Source organism: Balaenoptera ricei, chromosome 1, assembly GCF_028023285.1.
Source record: "Balaenoptera ricei isolate mBalRic1 chromosome 1, mBalRic1.hap2, whole genome shotgun sequence".
Taxonomy (NCBI): domain Eukaryota; kingdom Metazoa; phylum Chordata; class Mammalia; order Artiodactyla; family Balaenopteridae; genus Balaenoptera; species Balaenoptera ricei.
Genome location: NC_082639.1, coordinates 107,889,652 through 107,909,477, shown reverse-complemented (window position 1 = coordinate 107,909,477; position 19,826 = coordinate 107,889,652). Strand labels below are relative to the sequence as shown.

Below are 19,826 nucleotides of genomic sequence, written 5' to 3'. Positions count from 1 at the left end.
GTGGGTAGAGGTCTTAGAACCCATTCAGCGTTTTCCGTGCTGATTACCATTGCAGGTGTTCCATGCTGATTATCCCCTGTACTTCTGCTCCCACAAAGTTTACCGAACTGCAATCGGGGTCCTATCCACCTCACGACTGCTGCCTGTCTTGGGCCACACTCCCCTTCCCAGCTCTATTGTCTGTCGTCTCTATTGGACCCTATACTTGCCTAACTTACGGCCTTCTGAAAGAGATCGAGGAAGCCACGGTCTGGTGGGATAGTCTTTATTCTGCCAAGTCTACAGACTTGGACAAGAAAGTTATATTTTATGTGTCTCAAATTTTTCAGCTGTGAACGTTAGTAATTGTTCTATGAATGATGTTATCGGTGAACTCATCATCATAATTCTCCTCTGCATTTTTTTTTGATAAAGGCATTTCTTCCATGGTTGTGTAGTATTTGGTTTCATGGTTTCACGATGACGAATAGGCTGCAACCATCATTATTGTACACACACCTCTGACCACTCGTGCAGGTGTTTCCAGAGCGTAGAGAACTGCAAGTGCAAGTGCTACCTTTAGTGTTTCTGTGCTTCTAATGTTGGTAAATCCTTCAAGTTTGCCCTCCACAGAAGTGGCACTGAATCATATTCCATTTTATTTTCCAGTCTTCCAATGTCCCTTTCTTCATTTACTTGCCAACACAGCAACCTTTCTATACATCTCTCTATGGTAGTCTAACTAATAAAGGGAGCAGTGCCCTCCCGACATAACTAAGGGGAAGGACAACAGGGGGACCCTGTGGGCAGTACACAGAGATATTCTATTGCATACGTTCAAAAGCTCAACATTCAATATTTTTAAAGTCTCCCAATAACTGTAATGGTTTTCTCTGCAGACCTAGTCAACAGGGTCCAGAGAAGACTGCCCAGAGTGACCTCTTTGACAACGTCCTGCCAAGCAACTTATCCAAAGAGAAGAATCTCGCTGATCTCAGAAGTTTTTTCCTTCTCCCCTTTTCTCTTTTATTTATACATTTTGGTTATACTTTTAATTTGATGCAAACAATCTAATGCCTGTCCTTCCTCCTATAAAATGGGGAATTCGCATGGGAATAAGTGTTTCTATGTTATTCCTTGACCGTTTTTTGTTTGTTTTTTGGCTGTGACGATACAAATTAGCCCATCTAAGACACCTCGTGGGAGCCAACAGAATCCTGCCCCCCACAAGTTCGTGCTTCAGACCTGGACCCTTAGAGCTATTGGCTCGTGTTTGCTCTGTTCTGTTCTAGCTCATGTGCAGGAATGGAGCATTTTGGCTTTTTCATACTGTGTGGTTACTGGACACGGATTTTGTCTCTCTCTCTCCCTCTCATTTGTGCATCACTAATTTCTCATCTCAGTGCGGGATTCTGGTTTTAATTTTAGGAAGTGAACTTCTGGGGATAATCCCTGTTGGGTGGCGGTTGACAGGGATCCATTCCCTGTTAGGTAGAAGATGACAGCTAATCCGGACCATGAGTCTTTTTTGTCTGATGCTTGTCCTGAGGATTCTGGTGTTTCCTGGTATGAGACACCACAGCAGTGAGAAGCTGTCCACCTCTTGTCTTTCCACTATTTGCTAAAAGCCACGTGGGCCCAGTCAACCCTTGTCAATAACTGCAAAAGTGTAGTAGCTACAATAAGGACGATCTTAATATGCAATGGTTCCCTCGTAAGGAACTCAACATTAATAAGGGGGATTAATACAGGAAGAATATGGAATTTTTAGCACGGAATAGGCAGCTTTCTTTCATTGGTATACTCAAGGTTCTAAATAACTGAAAAAATTCAAACCAATGTCCTTCAGGGATGGCAGAAAGCAGAGGAGAGACATAGCATTACAAACAAGCAACAAAGTCAGCAACATGAGCACTTGTGACAACCCTACAAATCAAGATTTAAACCTTCCAGAACTGTAAGCCAGTTCGGTCCTTAATAAAAATGGATGAGGAGCAATGACTTCATGCACAGATACATACCCTGGAGACTCAAAAGCATATCACAGAATTACTCTGAGTTTCATTAATGAGCTTCCTTCAAGGACCTAATGTGGCTTACTTATTTCATTTTGTTTCCCTCACTGTCAGTTGCTGTTAAAACCTATCATTGCCTCTGCTTTCACCTTAAATAATGCCCACTAGTTTGATGAATTTTTTTCCCTTTAAATATATCTTCTCAGAAGCAAAACAATATACTTTCTCTTCCTTGGGAGAGAATAGACAAAGTAGGCCTCTAAAAATTTAAATTAATTAAAAATTAATTCCGCAAGTAATTTCAGGAAAGTAATAATCACTCGTATAAATTCAAAATAAGAAAATTAAGAATTTCTGGGAAGAATGCTTTACTACTTATGCTTTCAATGTGGTATTTATATAAGGAAAAATTTTGTTGTGGAATTGGTGACAAGGAACAATAACAGATTTAGCTGTAGATTAAATTAATGGTCTTGATCCCTCGGAACACCAGTGAGAAACGAAATGAAATGGACTACAAAGATGACCCTTAATACTTTTAAGCAATTTAAATAATTTATACATTTTACATATAATGACATTTAAAATGTTTATGTCATGTCATGTGCTTTTATCGAGGTTACTCAGAAAAATTAGATTGGTTTAATCATTTTGGTCTAAAAACGACTATATATATATTTTCAGATTATGTTCTGATGTAGAAAATAATGGTGGTATAATATACTGTTATGTAAGTCTTGGCTTTATTATGGCTTGAAAATCTGAGTTACGTTGGACTTCCTAAATTTCCTGTACTGGTTGTACTGGTTAAATAAGCAAACGTATCCAATAAGTTTTCAACGACTAAAACTTTAAATTTATGTGTTGAAGTATATTAAATATACTAGTCAAGTACATTAAATATACTAATATCTTTAAAGAGGAATGAAAACTTGTAGTTCTAGAAACCAGACGACTCAATTATTCCACTGACAATTTTTGGTAAATATTTTTAGGCGTCATCTGATATATGATTCCATATATACCAATATATGATTCCAACATTCCCATGTTCCAACATGCGTCAGCTTAAATTACGAGTTCAAGATCTAGAGTTAACTTCAATCCTTTGACTAACAGTAAATTGATTTATTTAACGAATCATCTTTGGTTGCCTGCAAATTCTCTCTGTCTTTGTCCTTCCCGTTTGCCCTAATTTCATGATAGGTCGGTCGACAACAGTGCTTTCGTTGGGGAATGCTGTTGTTTTCTGGCTTCACATATATTTCTATAGTTTGTAGGTTTGTGGCTGGTGCTGTGGCTATTCTTATGTGTTCCCTTGACAAAAGTTCAGTAGAGTGGCTTGTGTTTTCACTGCTCTGACACGTCAGAATCATAACCTTCATGATGCGCACTGCACGGCTTCTGAAACCTTCTCAAAGCGCCTCCTTGCTTCTTGTTACACATTCATTTTTTGCATGGCACTTGCCTTTTATCACAGCAAGCACCAAAATCCAGCTTGGCAAAGAAATGATATCATTGAAAACAATGTAGAATAATCTAATGTTGGCAGGTTTTACTATGTAAATTACACCTCAATGAAGCTTACTTTAAAAAAAAAAAAGGACAAACAAAACCAAATGGTGACAGGATGGAGAGCACTGGAAATTCTTATTCATTTCTGGAAAGGGTATAAAAAAGTTCCACAGGTTGGAAAACAAATTTGGCAGCATCCACTGAGGGTCATACATACACAGTTACATGCTGTGGCCCAGAAATCGTACTTTTAGCTGTGCTATACCTTTGACCTGTGCTCTCCAATGTGATAGGTGCAAGCCACATGTAGCTACTGAACACTTGAAAGTTGCTAGGGCCACAGGTTGTAATGATAATATTTTGATGTAGTAAGTCTCCTAAAACATTAAAATAGATTAAAATAGAAAATTCAAAATTCCTTGTGACAGGTTTGAAAACTAATAAAGGGAAGCGTCACTCAGATGAAGTCGGGAGACCAGAAGTGGGAGCTCTCATGGGGTACCACTCAAGTTCAAAGACAGGAAGTATCGTCAATTACAAACCCAAACAGAAGAAGCATCAACAGGAAGAATCATCGATTACAGGCCCCAACAGAAAGACAGGCACGTTGCATCTCCCGCAGGAAATCAGCAACTTGGCAATGAGAAACCGTCATCACCCTGAACTTTCACTTTTCTCCAGTGGACTTGGGTTCAAAACAACCTCCCTCAGCTTCCTCCTCTCTCTCTGTAAAATAAGGTTCCTTCCTCTCCTTTGTTTGTGGGACTTGCCTATGGCTTTTGCTATAGCTTGCTTGTCCTGAATTGCCATTCTTCCGCTATTCCTGAATAAACGCTTTTTGTTGGAAAAAAACAAAAAACAAACCCCCCACCCCAACTTTTGTATATTTTTATTTTCATAAATTTTTAAAATTGATTTTGTGTATTTGTTTTTGGCTGCGTTGGGTCTTCGTTGCTGGGCGAGGGCTTTCTCTAGTTGCAGTGATTGGGGGCTGCTCTTCACTGTGGTGGCTTCTCTTGTTGCGGAGCACGGGCTCTAGGCGGGCAGGCGTCAGTAGTTGTGGCAGGAGGGCTCAGTAGTTGTGGCTCACGGGCTCTAGAGCATAGGCTCAGTAGTTGGGGTGCACGGGCTTAGTTGCTCCACAGCATGTGGGATCTTCCCGGAACAGGGCTCGACCCCGTGTCCCCTGCCTTGGCAGGCGGATTCTTAACCAATGCGCAACCAGGGAAACGCTCAAAAGTATTATTTTGAAAGTCAACACTGGCATTATTCTGTTGGAATGGGGTGCTCTAGAAAAATGTGTATGTCCCCCAAAAGTCATAAAAAAATGTTCGTACCATTTCAGAATATCCTCAAGTGGAAACAACTGAAATGTCCAACAGTTCAAAACTACGTGGAGTTATATTCTTACAAGGCATACACACAGAGACAAAGAACTACGTGAAAAATAGGGTTAAATTTCATAGACATAACGTTGAGTGAAAGAAGTCGGACCCATGCCCCTCCATCCCCCCAAACCCAGTGCATGCCCTGTGATTCAATTTATGTGAAAGTAACAGGCAGAGAGGTTGGCAGGGGTATGTGTGTGATTACTCTGAGCTCTTGCATGGGAAGAGTCATGAGGAAGCCTTCTGTGGTCTGGTAATTTTGCATACCTTAGTTATTTAGGTTGCTTCATCAGTTATTCAGGTTGGTGTACACTGGTGATGGTTTGGGAAGTGTACACTCTTTGTACTTTATGCATATTATGCCTCATTGTTTTAAAGTTTAATGCCACTTGGTTATTGGTAAAGTGATGTTGATACTTTTCCTTCTGCTTTGTCCTGGGCTAGGAGGGAAAGTAAGTTCAAAGTAGTTACTGTGATATTTTTGCTGTCCTCAGATTTTTGGCTTCCCTTCACTATCGGATATCTGACTACTTACGCATATGCTGCTCACAACCATTACCTTAAGCTGACATTCCACTGTTAATACTGTGTCAAAGAGAGAACCAAGTGTTCATGACCAAATCTGCTCTTTTAAGAATCAATATGAGTCAAGGAATGTGGGCGGTATAGGAAATTGAGAAATTCTGATGAGGAAAGTAGTTCAATTAGGCTTAACTAACTCACAGGTGCCAAAGGGGGACACTGGCAGGTAGTACACAAAGAATAGCCGCCACATGCATTTCACCACTCAACTCTCAAGAATTTTTGAGCATCCACACATAGCCAAAAGCGTTTACCTGATTAGCTCGGAACTTCACTAGATTAAACCCTCCTGATAAGCTGTTTGATGGCTTTCAGCTATCTGTTCCTCCAGGAAAGGGAAAACTCCCCTTTCTCAGGCTTTGTGTGTGTGTGTGTGTGTGTGTTTCCTCTCTTCTATTTTCTGGCTTTTTTATAAATCCTGCCTTTGTTTAATGACAACATCCTAATAACTGTTTCCCATTTTTATTAGTAACCATGTGAGCTAACTCCTTCAAAATCTCTTTACTACTTGAAGCAAGTCAGAAAGAGAAAAACAAATATCGTATATTAACGCATATATGAGGAACCTAGAAAAATGGTTCAGATGACCCGGTTTGCAGGGCAGAAAGAGAGACACAGATGTAGAGAACAAACATATGGACCCCAACGGGGGGAAAGCGGCAGAGGGGTTGGTGGTGGTGGGATGCGTTGGGAGATTGGGATTGACATATATACACTAATATATATCAAATAACTATTAAGAACCTGCTGTATTAAAAATATTTTTTTAAATTCAAAAATAATCTCTTTACTACTAATGTTGAAGTATGATTTTCATATTCACATGTGTATACACTATGTTGGTAGCTTTGAAATCTATTCTTCGGTGGAGACTGCCATGGAACGGGAAAGTTTAGGCCTTCAATGGTTGGAAGCTAGGTCCTTCTTAGTCTTTAAAGAGACAGTTTCCAGTTAGTATGTGTTTAACAAACGCATCGTCATTCTCTCTGCGTCTAACGTCGTTGCTTCTCCAATGGTCCTGTTTACTCTTTCTCCTCTTCTTCTTCATTTCATTAATGAGTTTGGGGAGGTTTGTAGGCCTACCTTTCAATCTTCTCTTCCTTTTGATATATTGGAGGTTGAACAAGGAAGGGATGCAAATCTCAGTGAAGTTTTCTCAGTTACCCGTGAGCATGGTGGCCAAGGGGAGGGGCTCTGCAGGCAAACTGCTTGGGTCTGAGTGCTGGCTCTCACTGTCACGGGGGGTGGGTGGTGGTGGTGGTGGTGAGACCCTGGAAAGGTTAGCTCAGCTTTTCCGTGCCTCAGTGTTCTCATCTGCAACAAGGGGTGGTAAAGTCCTACACTATCTTCCAGGGTTGTTATGTGGACTTAGTAAGTGATTCCACAGTAAAGCACTGAGGAACAGTGCTGGTCACTGAGTAAAGCTCGAGCAAGCTGGTATTATCGTTATTATGAAGTCTTTTATTTCCCCTTCTAACTGTACCACTGCTGACTTTCAACATTCCCCAGAACAAACTGCGATTGTTTAAATGTTTAGCTGACCTCTTCTCCCTCATGTTAGTGACCTGCATCTGGGAAATTGGTTGCTTTGGATGGTGATCGAACTGGTGATCTAAAGGCAGTGGGGGACTGGATCCAGCTTCATCAGATTCTTGGACCTTGGGCAGGCATGACGATCGTTTAGCTCATGGTAGACAATCTCTTGCACATGTTTCTATAGCAAGAGCTTTTCATAGATAGTCAGACATACCTTAAGTATTATAAGAAAAGTGCAAGTATGTACCAGTGACCTGTCTTTGTGGGTGTTGTTGTTGTTGTTTGAAGAAATCAAAGGAAGAAAATAGAATTTACCTGGGAGTTGTAGATTTCCTCCTTCAGGTATGACGGAGTGTTTGTAGCAAGCTAGCATTCACCCTGAAGACGACTCAATCCAGTCTGGATGAAAGCAATTCTGTTTGAAGGCTTTGGAGAAATGCAGCTAGGACCCACAGGATCCGCTCCAGAGAGAGAGAAGCTCACTGGAATGAACCTAATTCTCTACCTTTTCCCCTTAGGCCCAAAGGGCACTTGCCCGAACCCCCGGCTCCCGCGGCTTCTGGGAGCTGAGGAGTCGGCAGCGGGGGCGACCCCTGCACTCGGGGGCATAGCCGTGGATCCGAGGACTCTGCGGTCGGTGCGGGAGCCCGAAGGCCGACTGTGGGAGGCTCGGGGGTCCTCCCTTCGGGCCAGGCGAGGAACCCTGAAAGCAGGGCCTGTCGGAAGCCGCAGTCTCCTTGCCTGAGAGATCTCGGGGCTTCAAGGTTCATTCTGCAGTTTAAAAAGTTGGCGACTAGGATAGTGGTGGCAGGACCTACGGATTTCAGGGATGCGCCACTAAGCGGCAGCACCCGCCGTGTTTCCGTAGTGTAGCGGTTATCACGTTCGCCTCACACGCGAAAGGTCCCCGGTTCGAAACCGGGCGGAAACAAGCGTCCTTCCTTTCTGAAGTTTTTACCTTCCCACTCCAAAAACCAAAACGGGCGAAAGGCAGGGGGTGAGGCGGCGGGCGCAGCCTCAGTTTCCATCCCCAAGGTACAGGCCAGGAGTTCCCTTACTGCCTGAGAGCCTGCTCAGCACCAGGAACCCGCCCGCCTTTCTCTGCTCTGAGGCACCGCGGAGCGCAGGCCACAGCCAGCTAATCCAAGTGGGCAAAGGACAAGGCTGACTTCGGGTCAGTTTTACATCCGGAAATCCCCTCACCTACTAAGCAGGCGCCTAAACCTCTTCCACATGTTCACACGAGTTATGTCTCTGAAAACCAAGGAGTTCATCCCTGTGAAGCACACTTGGCTTTCCCCCACCTCGGCACAGCTACGCAACAGTTTGATCTGCGTGACGCCACAAAAGAGACCGAACCCGACTGTGCACCGGGGACCCGAGCCAAAGACACGGAAATGAACAATGTCAGGCTCCACGAATTGAGCCGGTCGCGGAGGGGAAGGAGCCCGTCGCGGTGCCGTCTCCAGGAGAGCCCCCAGAGCCAGGGCAGAGATCAGGAAGTGGACGGATCCGCCCATCCCCTGCTGACATCCCAGTCGGCACCTGACTCAAGGGAAAAGCGAGGTTCAGAAAGAGAGCAGGACCTTGGCTCGGCAGCACACAGCGCTGAAGCTAGACCAGGACGGACCTTGTGTCCTGTCTCAGGGCCCAAGGCGTCGCCCAAGACTGGAGAGGTGAAGGGCGATGAGCAGCCGGGCAAGGGCTGGGAGCCTTGCACAGCTGCATTCAGCCCTGGGCTTCTGGGAAATCTCCGTTCCTGCTCTCCGGGTCTCTGAAGTTTAGTCTTGACTTTTACAACTTTCACCTGGAGACGCTACGTCGGGGCTCCTCAATGGTTCCCTGGTGGTCTAGTGGCTAGGATTCGGCGCTTTCACCGCTGCGGCCCGGGTTCGATTCCCGGTCAGGGAAGCCTCTGCAAAAGTTTTTTTCTTTTTTTTCCCCTTCAGCGTCTCCACTGGCAGGAGGCTTCCTCTTCCTGCCCCGACCAGAGCTGTGTTTTGCTTCAAGGTTCAGATGCAGAAGAGCTTCTGCACTGAGTCCCCAAATGCCGGCGAGTGCCGGCCTCAGGGTCCTTGACATCGCGCAGGCTGGAGGACGTGAGATGTAATGGACAGCCTGGGCTGGCCGGCTCTCGCCTCGGCTCTTTTCCCCCTGCATGTTACAAACCCGAAGTCTTATTTACCGCGTTTTCATCCCAAGAGAATCGGAGACTCGAGTTCCAAACATTCATTAAGAACCAAAACCAAAGCCCTTTGAAACATACAAGAAAGTTGCAAGAGGAATAACATCGTATATTCTGTACGTAAGTGCACAGTAAACATGTTCCCACGTTGGGTTTCTCACTCTCTCTCCGTACATAAGAATGGCGACACCACTTGAGAGTTCCGTGCAGACCTCTCCACTCAAGATTGCTCCTTTCGTTTGGCGTGTCTCTCAAAGGCAGCTTCTGCGGGACTTGTCCTCCAAGACCAGGGGAAGCCTCTGTCCTCGCGAGGAGGCCCCCTTGCCCTTTCAGGAGCCTGAAATCCGTTCTCTTCAGGCTGTAGAGAAGCTTCCAGAGGAGTTTTATTCAGCTCCCCCCGAAGTGCAGGCCAGGCACGTTCTGTGCTAGTAGGAATCCCCCCGGACCGGCTGCCCTCCGGTCTCCTTCCCGGTTGCCTTGGCGGGCAGTGGGGTCTTGGGTCAGCCTGAGCGCTGGAACCGCCTACCTCGCGAAAGGCCCTTCTGGGAAGTGCAGCTGCCCCTTGGCTGTTGCCTGGATCTCTGTGCCCTGCACGGAGCGTAAAGGGTTCTGACAGGACACAAAGGTGACGAATCCTTCCCTGTAGTGAGTGGGAGGATGAGAGGACCAGATGGGAAATGCGTCCAAGGGAGGGGGTGTATTCTCAAGTGCTTGTCAGAATTGTCTGCATGGGTGGCTGCCCTATGATAATAGTGCTTAGTGTTGTCTTTTCCTGACCTCGACCCAGTCTCAGGTCCAGTGGGATCGGCTGCTCTAAACTTTCCGTTTTTCCGAAGCTTTGGAACTGGTACCGTTTTCCTGCGAGAAAGGCGGCACATCCTAGGAATTAGTCAGTGTCTGTCTACTCCATAGAGAGGCCAGGAGAGGGGCGTGCTGCTGTCTCTGTGGCGCAATGGGTTAGCGCGTTCGGCTGTTAATCGAAAGGTTGGTGGTTCGAGCCCACCCAGGGACGGTGGGTAGAGGTCTTAGAACCCATTCAGCGTTTTCCGTGCTGATTACCATTGCAGGTGTTCCATGCTGATTATCCCCTGTACTTCTGCTCCCACAAAGTTTACCGAACTGCAATCGGGGTCCTATCCACCTCACGACTGCTGCCTGTCTTGGGCCACACTCCCCTTCCCAGCTCTATTGTCTGTCGTCTCTATTGGACCCTATACTTGCCTAACTTACGGCCTTCTGAAAGAGATCGAGGAAGCCACGGTCTGGTGGGATAGTCTTTATTCTGCCAAGTCTACAGACTTGGACAAGAAAGTTATATTTTATGTGTCTCAAATTTTTCAGCTGTGAACGTTAGTAATTGTTCTATGAATGATGTTATCGGTGAACTCATCATCATAATTCTCCTCTGCATTTTTTTTTTGATAAAGGCATTTCTTCCATGGTTGTGTAGTATTTGGTTTCATGGTTTCACGATGACGAATAGGCTGCAACCATCATTATTGTACACACACCTCTGACCACTCGTGCAGGTGTTTCCAGAGCGTAGAGAACTGCAAGTGCAAGTGCTACCTTTAGTGTTTCTGTGCTTCTAATGTTGGTAAATCCTTCAAGTTTGCCCTCCACAGAAGTGGCACTGAATCATATTCCATTTTATTTTCCAGTCTTCCAATGTCCCTTTCTTCATTTACTTGCCAACACAGCAACCTTTCTATACATCTCTCTATGGTAGTCTAACTAATAAAGGGAGCAGTGCCCTCCCGACATAACTAAGGGGAAGGACAACAGGGGGACCCTGTGGGCAGTACACAGAGATATTCTATTGCATACGTTCGAAAGCTCAACATTCAATATTTTTAAAGTCTCCCAATAACTGTAATGGTTTTCTCTGCAGACCTAGTCAACAGGGTCCAGAGAAGACTGCCCAGAGTGACCTCTTTGACAACGTCCTGCCAAGCAACTTATCCAAAGAGAAGAATCTCGCTGATCCCAGAAGTTTTTTCCTTCTCCCCTTTTCTCTTTTATTTATACATTTTGGTTATACTTTTAATTTGATGCAAACAATCTAATGCCTGTCCTTCCTCCTATAAAATGGGGAATTCGCATGGGAATAAGTGTTTCTATGTTATTCCTTGACCGTTTTTTGTTTGTTTTTTGGCTGTGACGATACAAATTAGCCCATCTAAGACACCTCGTGGGAGCCAACAGAATCCTGCCCCCCACAAGTTCGTGCTTCAGACCTGGACCCTTAGAGCTATTGGCTCGTGTTTGCTCTGTTCTGTTCTAGCTCATGTGCAGGAATGGAGCATTTTGGCTTTTTCATACTGTGTGGTTACTGGACACGGATTTTGTCTCTCTCTCTCCCTCTCATTTGTGCATCACTAATTTCTCATCTCAGTGCGGGATTCTGGTTTTAATTTTAGGAAGTGAACTTCTGGGGATAATCCCTGTTGGGTGGCGGTTGACAGGGATCCATTCCCTGTTAGGTAGAAGATGACAGCTAATCCGGACCATGAGTCTTTTTTGTCTGATGCTTGTCCTGAGGATTCTGGTGTTTCCTGGTATGAGACACCACAGCAGTGAGAAGCTGTCCACCTCTTGTCTTTCCACTATTTGCTAAAAGCCACGTGGGCCCAGTCAACCCTTGTCAATAACTGCAAAAGTGTAGTAGCTACAATAAGGACGATCTTAATATGCAATGGTTCCCTCGTAAGGAACTCAACATTAATAAGGGGGATTAATACAGGAAGAATATGGAATTTTTAGCACGGAATAGGCAGCTTTCTTTCATTGGTATACTCAAGGTTCTAAATAACTGAAAAAATTCAAACCAATGTCCTTCAGGGATGGCAGAAAGCAGAGGAGAGACATAGCATTACAAACAAGCAACAAAGTCAGCAACATGAGCACTTGTGACAACCCTACAAATCAAGATTTAAACCTTCCAGAACTGTAAGCCAGTTCGGTCCTTAATAAAAATGGATGAGGAGCAATGACTTCATGCACAGATACATACCCTGGAGACTCAAAAGCATATCACAGAATTACTCTGAGTTTCATTAATGAGCTTCCTTCAAGGACCTAATGTGGCTTACTTATTTCATTTTGTTTCCCTCACTGTCAGTTGCTGTTAAAACCTATCATTGCCTCTGCTTTCACCTTAAATAATGCCCACTAGTTTGATGAATTTTTTTCCCTTTAAATATATCTTCTCAGAAGCAAAACAATATACTTTCTCTTCCTTGGGAGAGAATAGACAAAGTAGGCCTCTAAAAATTTAAATTAATTAAAAATTAATTCCGCAAGTAATTTCAGGAAAGTAATAATCACTCGTATAAATTCAAAATAAGAAAATTAAGAATTTCTGGGAAGAATGCTTTACTACTTATGCTTTCAATGTGGTATTTATATAAGGAAAAATTTTGTTGTGGAATTGGTGACAAGGAACAATAACAGATTTAGCTGTAGATTAAATTAATGGTCTTGATCCCTCGGAACACCAGTGAGAAACGAAATGAAATGGATTACAAAGATGACCCTTAATACTTTTAAGCAATTTAAATAATTTATACATTTTACATATAATGACATTTAAAATGTTTATGTCATGTCATGTGCTTTTATCGAGGTTACTCAGAAAAATTAGATTGGTTTAATAATTTTGGTCTAAAAACGACTATATATATATTTTCAGATTATGTTCTGATGTAGAAAATAATGGTGGTATAATATACTGTTATGTAAGTCTTGGCTTTATTATGGCTTGAAAATCTGAGTTACGTTGGACTTCCTAAATTTCCTGTACTGGTTGTACTGGTTAAATAAGCAAACGTATCCAATAAGTTTTCAACGACTAAAACTTTAAATTTATGTGTTGAAGTATATTAAATATACTAGTCAAGTACATTAAATATACTAATATCTTTAAAGAGGAATGAAAACTTGTAGTTCTAGAAACCAGACGACTCAATTATTCCACTGACAATTTTTGGTAAATATTTTTAGGCGTCATCTGATATATGATTCCATATATACCAATATATGATTCCAACATTCCCATGTTCCAACATGCGTCAGCTTAAATTACGAGTTCAAGATCTAGAGTTAACTTCAATCCTTTGACTAACAGTAAATTGATTTATTTAACGAATCATCTTTGGTTGCCTGCAAATTCTCTCTGTCTTTGTCCTTCCCGTTTGCCCTAATTTCATGATAGGTCGGTCGACAACAGTGCTTTCGTTGGGGAATGCTGTTGTTTTCTGGCTTCACATATATTTCTATAGTTTGTAGGTTTGTGGCTGGTGCTGTGGCTATTCTTATGTGTTCCCTTGACAAAAGTTCAGTAGAGTGGCTTGTGTTTTCACTGCTCTGACACGTCAGAATCATAACCTTCATGATGCGCACTGCACGGCTTCTGAAACCTTCTCAAAGCGCCTCCTTGCTTCTTGTTACACATTCATTTTTTGCATGGCACTTGCCTTTTATCACAGCAAGCACCAAAATCCAGCTTGGCAAAGAAATGATATCATTGAAAACAATGTAGAATAATCTAATGTTGGCAGGTTTTACTATGTAAATTACACCTCAATGAAGCTTACTTTAAAAAAAAAAAAGGACAAACAAAACCAAATGGTGACAGGATGGAGAGCACTGGAAATTCTTATTCATTTCTGGAAAGGGTATAAAAAAGTTCCACAGGTTGGAAAACAAATTTGGCAGCATCCACTGAGGGTCATACATACACAGTTACATGCTGTGGCCCAGAAATCGTACTTTTAGCTGTGCTATACCTTTGACCTGTGCTCTCCAATGTGATAGGTGCAAGCCACATGTAGCTACTGAACACTTGAAAGTTGCTAGGGCCACAGGTTGTAATGATAATATTTTGATGTAGTAAGTCTCCTAAAACATTAAAATAGATTAAAATAGAAAATTCAAAATTCCTTGTGACAGGTTTGAAAACTAATAAAGGGAAGCGTCACTCAGATGAAGTCGGGAGACCAGAAGTGGGAGCTCTCATGGGGTACCACTCAAGTTCAAAGACAGGAAGTATCGTCAATTACAAACCCAAACAGAAGAAGCATCAACAGGAAGAATCATCGATTACAGGCCCCAACAGAAAGACAGGCACGTTGCATCTCCCGCAGGAAATCAGCAACTTGGCAATGAGAAACCGTCATCACCCTGAACTTTCACTTTTCTCCAGTGGACTTGGGTTCAAAACAACCTCCCTCAGCTTCCTCCTCTCTCTCTGTAAAATAAGGTTCCTTCCTCTCCTTTGTTTGTGGGACTTGCCTATGGCTTTTGCTATAGCTTGCTTGTCCTGAATTGCCATTCTTCCGCTATTCCTGAATAAACGCTTTTTGTTGGAAAAAAACAAAAAACAAACCCCCCACCCCAACTTTTGTATATTTTTATTTTCATAAATTTTTAAAATTGATTTTGTGTATTTGTTTTTGGCTGCGTTGGGTCTTCGTTGCTGGGCGAGGGCTTTCTCTAGTTGCAGTGATTGGGGGCTGCTCTTCACTGTGGTGGCTTCTCTTGTTGCGGAGCACGGGCTCTAGGCGGGCAGGCGTCAGTAGTTGTGGCAGGAGGGCTCAGTAGTTGTGGCTCACGGGCTCTAGAGCATAGGCTCAGTAGTTGGGGTGCACGGGCTTAGTTGCTCCACAGCATGTGGGATCTTCCCGGAACAGGGCTCGACCCCGTGTCCCCTGCCTTGGCAGGCGGATTCTTAACCAATGCGCAACCAGGGAAACGCTCAAAAGTATTATTTTGAAAGTCAACACTGGCATTATTCTGTTGGAATGGGGTGCTCTAGAAAAATGTGTATGTCCCCCAAAAGTCATAAAAAAATGTTCGTACCATTTCAGAATATCCTCAAGTGGAAACAACTGAAATGTCCAACAGTTCAAAACTACGTGGAGTTATATTCTTACAAGGCATACACACAGAGACAAAGAACTACGTGAAAAATAGGGTTAAATTTCATAGACATAACGTTGAGTGAAAGAAGTCGGACCCATGCCCCTCCATCCCCCCAAACCCAGTGCATGCCCTGTGATTCAATTTATGTGAAAGTAACAGGCAGAGAGGTTGGCAGGGGTATGTGTGTGATTACTCTGAGCTCTTGCATGGGAAGAGTCATGAGGAAGCCTTCTGTGGTCTGGTAATTTTGCATACCTTAGTTATTTAGGTTGCTTTATCAGTTACTCAGGTTGGTGTACACTGGTGATGGTTTGGGAAGTGTACACTCTTTGTACTTTATGCATATTATGCCTCATTGTTTTAAAGTTTAATGCCACTTGGTTATTGGTAAAGTGATATTGATACTTTTCCTTCTGCTTTGTCCTGGGCTAGGAGGGAAAGTAAGTTCAAAGTAGTTACTGTGATATTTTTGCTGTCCTCAGATTTTTGGCTTCCCTTCACTATCGGATATCTGACTACTTACGCATATGCTGCTCACAACCATTACCTTAAGCTGACATTCCACTGTTAATACTGTGTCAAAGAGAGAACCAAGTGTTCATGACCAAATCTGCTCTTTTAAGAATCAATATGAGTCAAGGAATGTGGGCGGTATAGGAAATTGAGAAATTCTGATGAGGAAAGTAGTTCAATTAGGCTTAACTAACTCACAGGTGCCAAAGGGGGACACTGGCAGGTAGTACACAAAGAATAGCCGCCACATGCATTTCACCACTCAACTCTCAAGAATTTTTGAGCATCCACACATAGCCAAAAGCGTTTACCTGATTAGCTCGGAACTTCACTAGATTAAACCCTCCTGATAAGCTGTTTGATGGCTTTCAGCTATCTGTTCCTCCAGGAAAGGGAAAACTCCCCTTTCTCAGGCTTTGTGTGTGTGTGTGTGTGTGTGTGTGTTTCCTCTCTTCTCTTTTCTGGCTTTTTTATAAATCCTGCCTTTGTTTAATGACAACATCCTAATAACTGTTTCCCATTTTTATTAGTAACCATGTGAGCTAACTCCTTCAAAATCTCTTTACTACTTGAAGCAAGTCAGAAAGAGAAAAACAAATATCGTATATTAACGCATATATGAGGAACCTAGAAAAATGGTTCAGATGACCCGGTTTGCAGGGCAGAAAGAGAGACACAGATGTAGAGAACAAACATATGGACCCCAACGGGGGGGGAAAGCGGCAGAGGGGTTGGTGGTGGTGGGATGCGTTGGGAGATTGGGATTGACATATATACACTAATATATATCAAATAACTATTAAGAACCTGCTGTATTAAAAATATTTTTTTAAATTCAAAAATAATCTCTTTACTACTAATGTTGAAGTATGATTTTCATATTCACATGTGTATACACTATGTTGGTAGCTTTGAAATCTATTCTTGGGTGGAGACTGCCATGGAACGGGAAAGTTTAGGTCTTCAATGGTTGGAAGCTAGGTCCTTCTTAGTCTTTAAAGAGACAGTTTCCAGTTAGTATGTGTTTAACAAACGCATCGTCATTCTCTCTGCGTCTAACGTCGTTGCTTCTCCAATGGTCCTGTTTACTCTTTCTCCTCTTCTTCTTCATTTCATTAATGAGTTTGGGGAGGTTTGTAGGCCTACCTTTCAATCTTCTCTTCCTTTTGATATATTGGAGGTTGAACAAGGAAGGGATGCAAATCTCAGTGAAGTTTTCTCAGTTACCCGTGAGCATGGTGGCCAAGGGGAGGGGCTCTGCAGGCAAACTGCTTGGGTCTGAGTGCTGGCTCTCACTGTCACGGGGGGGGGGGGTGGTGGTGGTGGTGAGACCCTGGAAAGGTTAGCTCAGCTTTTCCGTGCCTCAGTGTTCTCATCTGCAACAAGGGGTGGTAAAGTCCTACACTATCTTCCAGGGTTGTTATGTGGACTTAGTAAGTGATTCCACAGTAAAGCACTGAGGAACAGTGCTGGTCACTGAGTAAAGCTCGAGCAAGCTGGTATTATCGTTATTATGAAGTCTTTTATTTCCCCTTCTAACTGTACCACTGCTGACTTTCAACATTCCCCAGAACAAACTGCGATTGTTTAAATGTTTAGCTGACCTCTTCTCCCTCATGTTAGTGACCTGCATCTGGGAAATTGGTTGCTTTGGATGGTGATCGAACTGGTGATCTAAAGGCAGTGGGGGACTGGATCCAGCTTCATCAGATTCTTGGACCTTGGGCAGGCATGACGATCGTTTAGCTCATGGTAGACAATCTCTTGCACATGTTTCTATAGCAAGAGCTTTTCATAGATAGTCAGACATACCTTAAGTATTATAAGAAAAGTGCAAGTATGTACCAGTGACCTGTCTTTGTGGGTGTTGTTGTTGTTTGAAGAAATCAAAGGAAGAAAATAGAATTTACCTGGGAGTTGTAGATTTCCTCCTTCAGGTATGACGGAGTGTTTGTAGCAAGCTAGCATTCACCCTGAAGACGACTCAATCCAGTCTGGATGAAAGCAATTCTGTTTGAAGGCTTTGGAGAAATGCAGCTAGGACCCACAGGATCCGCTCCAGAGAGAGAGAAGCTCACTGGAATGAACCTAATTCTCTACCTTTTCCCCTTAGGCCCAAAGGGCACTTGCCCGAACCCCCGGCTCCCGCGGCTTCTGGGAGCTGAGGAGTCAGCAGCGGGGGCGACCCCTGCACTCGGGGGCATAGCCGTGGATCCGAGGACTCTGCGGTCGGTGCGGGAGCCCGAAGGCCGACTGTGGGAGGCTCGGGGGTCCTCCCTTCGGGCCAGGCGAGGAACCCTGAAAGCAGGGCCTGTCGGAAGCCGCAGTCTCCTTGCCTGAGAGATCTCGGGGCTTCAAGGTTCATTCTGCAGTTTAAAAAGTTGGCGACTAGGATAGTGGTGGCAGGACCTACGGATTTCAGGGATGCGCCACTAAGCGGCAGCACCCGCCGTGTTTCCGTAGTGTAGCGGTTATCACGTTCGCCTCACACGCGAAAGGTCCCCGGTTCGAAACCGGGCGGAAACAAGCGTTCTTCCTTTCTGAAGTTTTTACCTTCCCACTCCAAAAACCAAAACGGGCGAAAGGCAGGGGGTGAGGCGGCGGGCGCAGCCTCAGTTTCCATCCCCAAGGTACAGGCCAGGAGTTCCCTTACTGCCTGAGAGCCTGCTCAGCACCAGGAACCCGCCCGCCTTTCTCTGCTCTGAGGCACCGCGGAGCGCAGGCCACAGCCAGCTAATCCAAGTGGGCAAAGGACAAGGCTGACTTCGGGTCAGTTTTACATCCGGAAATCCCCTCACCTACTAAGCAGGCGCCTAAACCTCTTCCACATGTTCACACGAGTTATGTCTCTGAAAACCAAGGAGTCCATCCCTGTGAAGCACACTTGGCTTTCCCCCACCTCGGCACAGCTACGCAACAGTTTGATCTGCGTGACGCCACAAAAGAGACCGAACCCGACTGTGCACCGGGGACCCGAGCCAAAGACACGGAAATGAACAATGTCAGGCTCCACGAATTGAGCCGGTCGCGGAGGGGAAGGAGCCCGTCGCGGTGCCGTCTCCAGGAGAGCCCCCAGAGCCAGGGCAGAGATCAGGAAGTGGACGGATCCGCCCATCCCCTGCTGACATCCCAGTCGGCACCTGACTCAAGGGAAAAGCGAGGTTCAGAAAGAGAGCAGGACCTTGGCTCGGCAGCACACAGCGCTGAAGCTAGACCAGGACGGACCTTGTGTCCTGTCTCAGGGCCCAAGGCGTCGCCCAAGACTGGAGAGGTGAAGGGCGATGAGCAGCCGGGCAAGGGCTGGGAGCCTTGCACAGCTGCATTCAGCCCTGGGCTTCTGGGAAATCTCCGTTCCTGCTCTCCGGGTCTCTGAAGTTTAGTCTTGACTTTTACAACTTTCACCTGGAGACGCTACGTCGGGGCTCCTCAATGGTTCCCTGGTGGTCTAGTGGCTAGGATTCGGCGCTTTCACCGCTGCGGCCCGGGTTCGATTCCCGGTCAGGGAAGCCTCTGCAAAAGTTTTTTTCTTTTTTTTCCCCTTCAGCGTCTCCACTGGCAGGAGGCTTCCTCTTCCTGCCCCGACCAGAGCTGTGTTTTGCTTCAAGGTTCAGATGCAGAAGAGCTTCTGCACTGAGTCCCCAAATGCCGGCGAGTGCCGGCCTCAGGGTCCTTGACATCGCGCAGGCTGGAGGACGTGAGATGTAATGGACAGCCTGGGCTGGCCGGCTCTCGCCTCGGCTCTTTTCCCCCTGCATGTTACAAACCCGAAGTCTTATTTACCGCGTTTTCATCCCAAGAGAATCGGAGACTCGAGTTCCAAACATTCATTAAGAACCAAAACCAAAGCCCTTTGAAACATACAAGAAAGTTGCAAGAGGAATAACATCGTATATTCTGTACGTAAGTGCACAGTAAACATGTTCCCACGTTGGGTTTCTCACTCTCTCTCCGTACATAAGAATGGCGACACCACTTGAGAGTTCCGTGCAGACCTCTCCACTCAAGATTGCTCCTTTCGTTTGGCGTGTCTCTCAAAGGCAGCTTCTGCGGGACTTGTCCTCCAAGACCAGGGGAAGCCTCTGTCCTCGCGAGGAGGCCCCCTTGCCCTTTCAGGAGCCTGAAATCCGTTCTCTTCAGGCTGTAGAGAAGCTTCCAGAGGAGTTTTATTCAGCTCCCCCCGAAGTGCAGGCC

General features: G+C 44.8%; 3 non-coding genes across 3 annotated transcripts; all 3 read left to right on the top strand.

Annotated features, from left to right (window-relative positions):
• The first annotated feature begins 7,873 nt into the window (after positions 1-7,873).
• On the top strand, positions 7,874-7,946 carry TRNAV-CAC (transfer RNA valine (anticodon CAC)). The gene has a single exon. It is a non-coding gene; the product is annotated as a tRNA-Val (tRNA).
• Positions 7,947-10,138: 2,192 nt separating this feature from the next.
• On the top strand, positions 10,139-10,212 carry TRNAN-GUU (transfer RNA asparagine (anticodon GUU)). Its single transcript has one exon. It is a non-coding gene; the product is annotated as a tRNA-Asn (tRNA).
• Positions 10,213-18,088: 7,876 nt separating this feature from the next.
• On the top strand, positions 18,089-18,161 carry TRNAV-CAC (transfer RNA valine (anticodon CAC)). The gene has a single exon. It is a non-coding gene; the product is annotated as a tRNA-Val (tRNA).
• Positions 18,162-19,826: the final 1,665 nt, after the last annotated feature.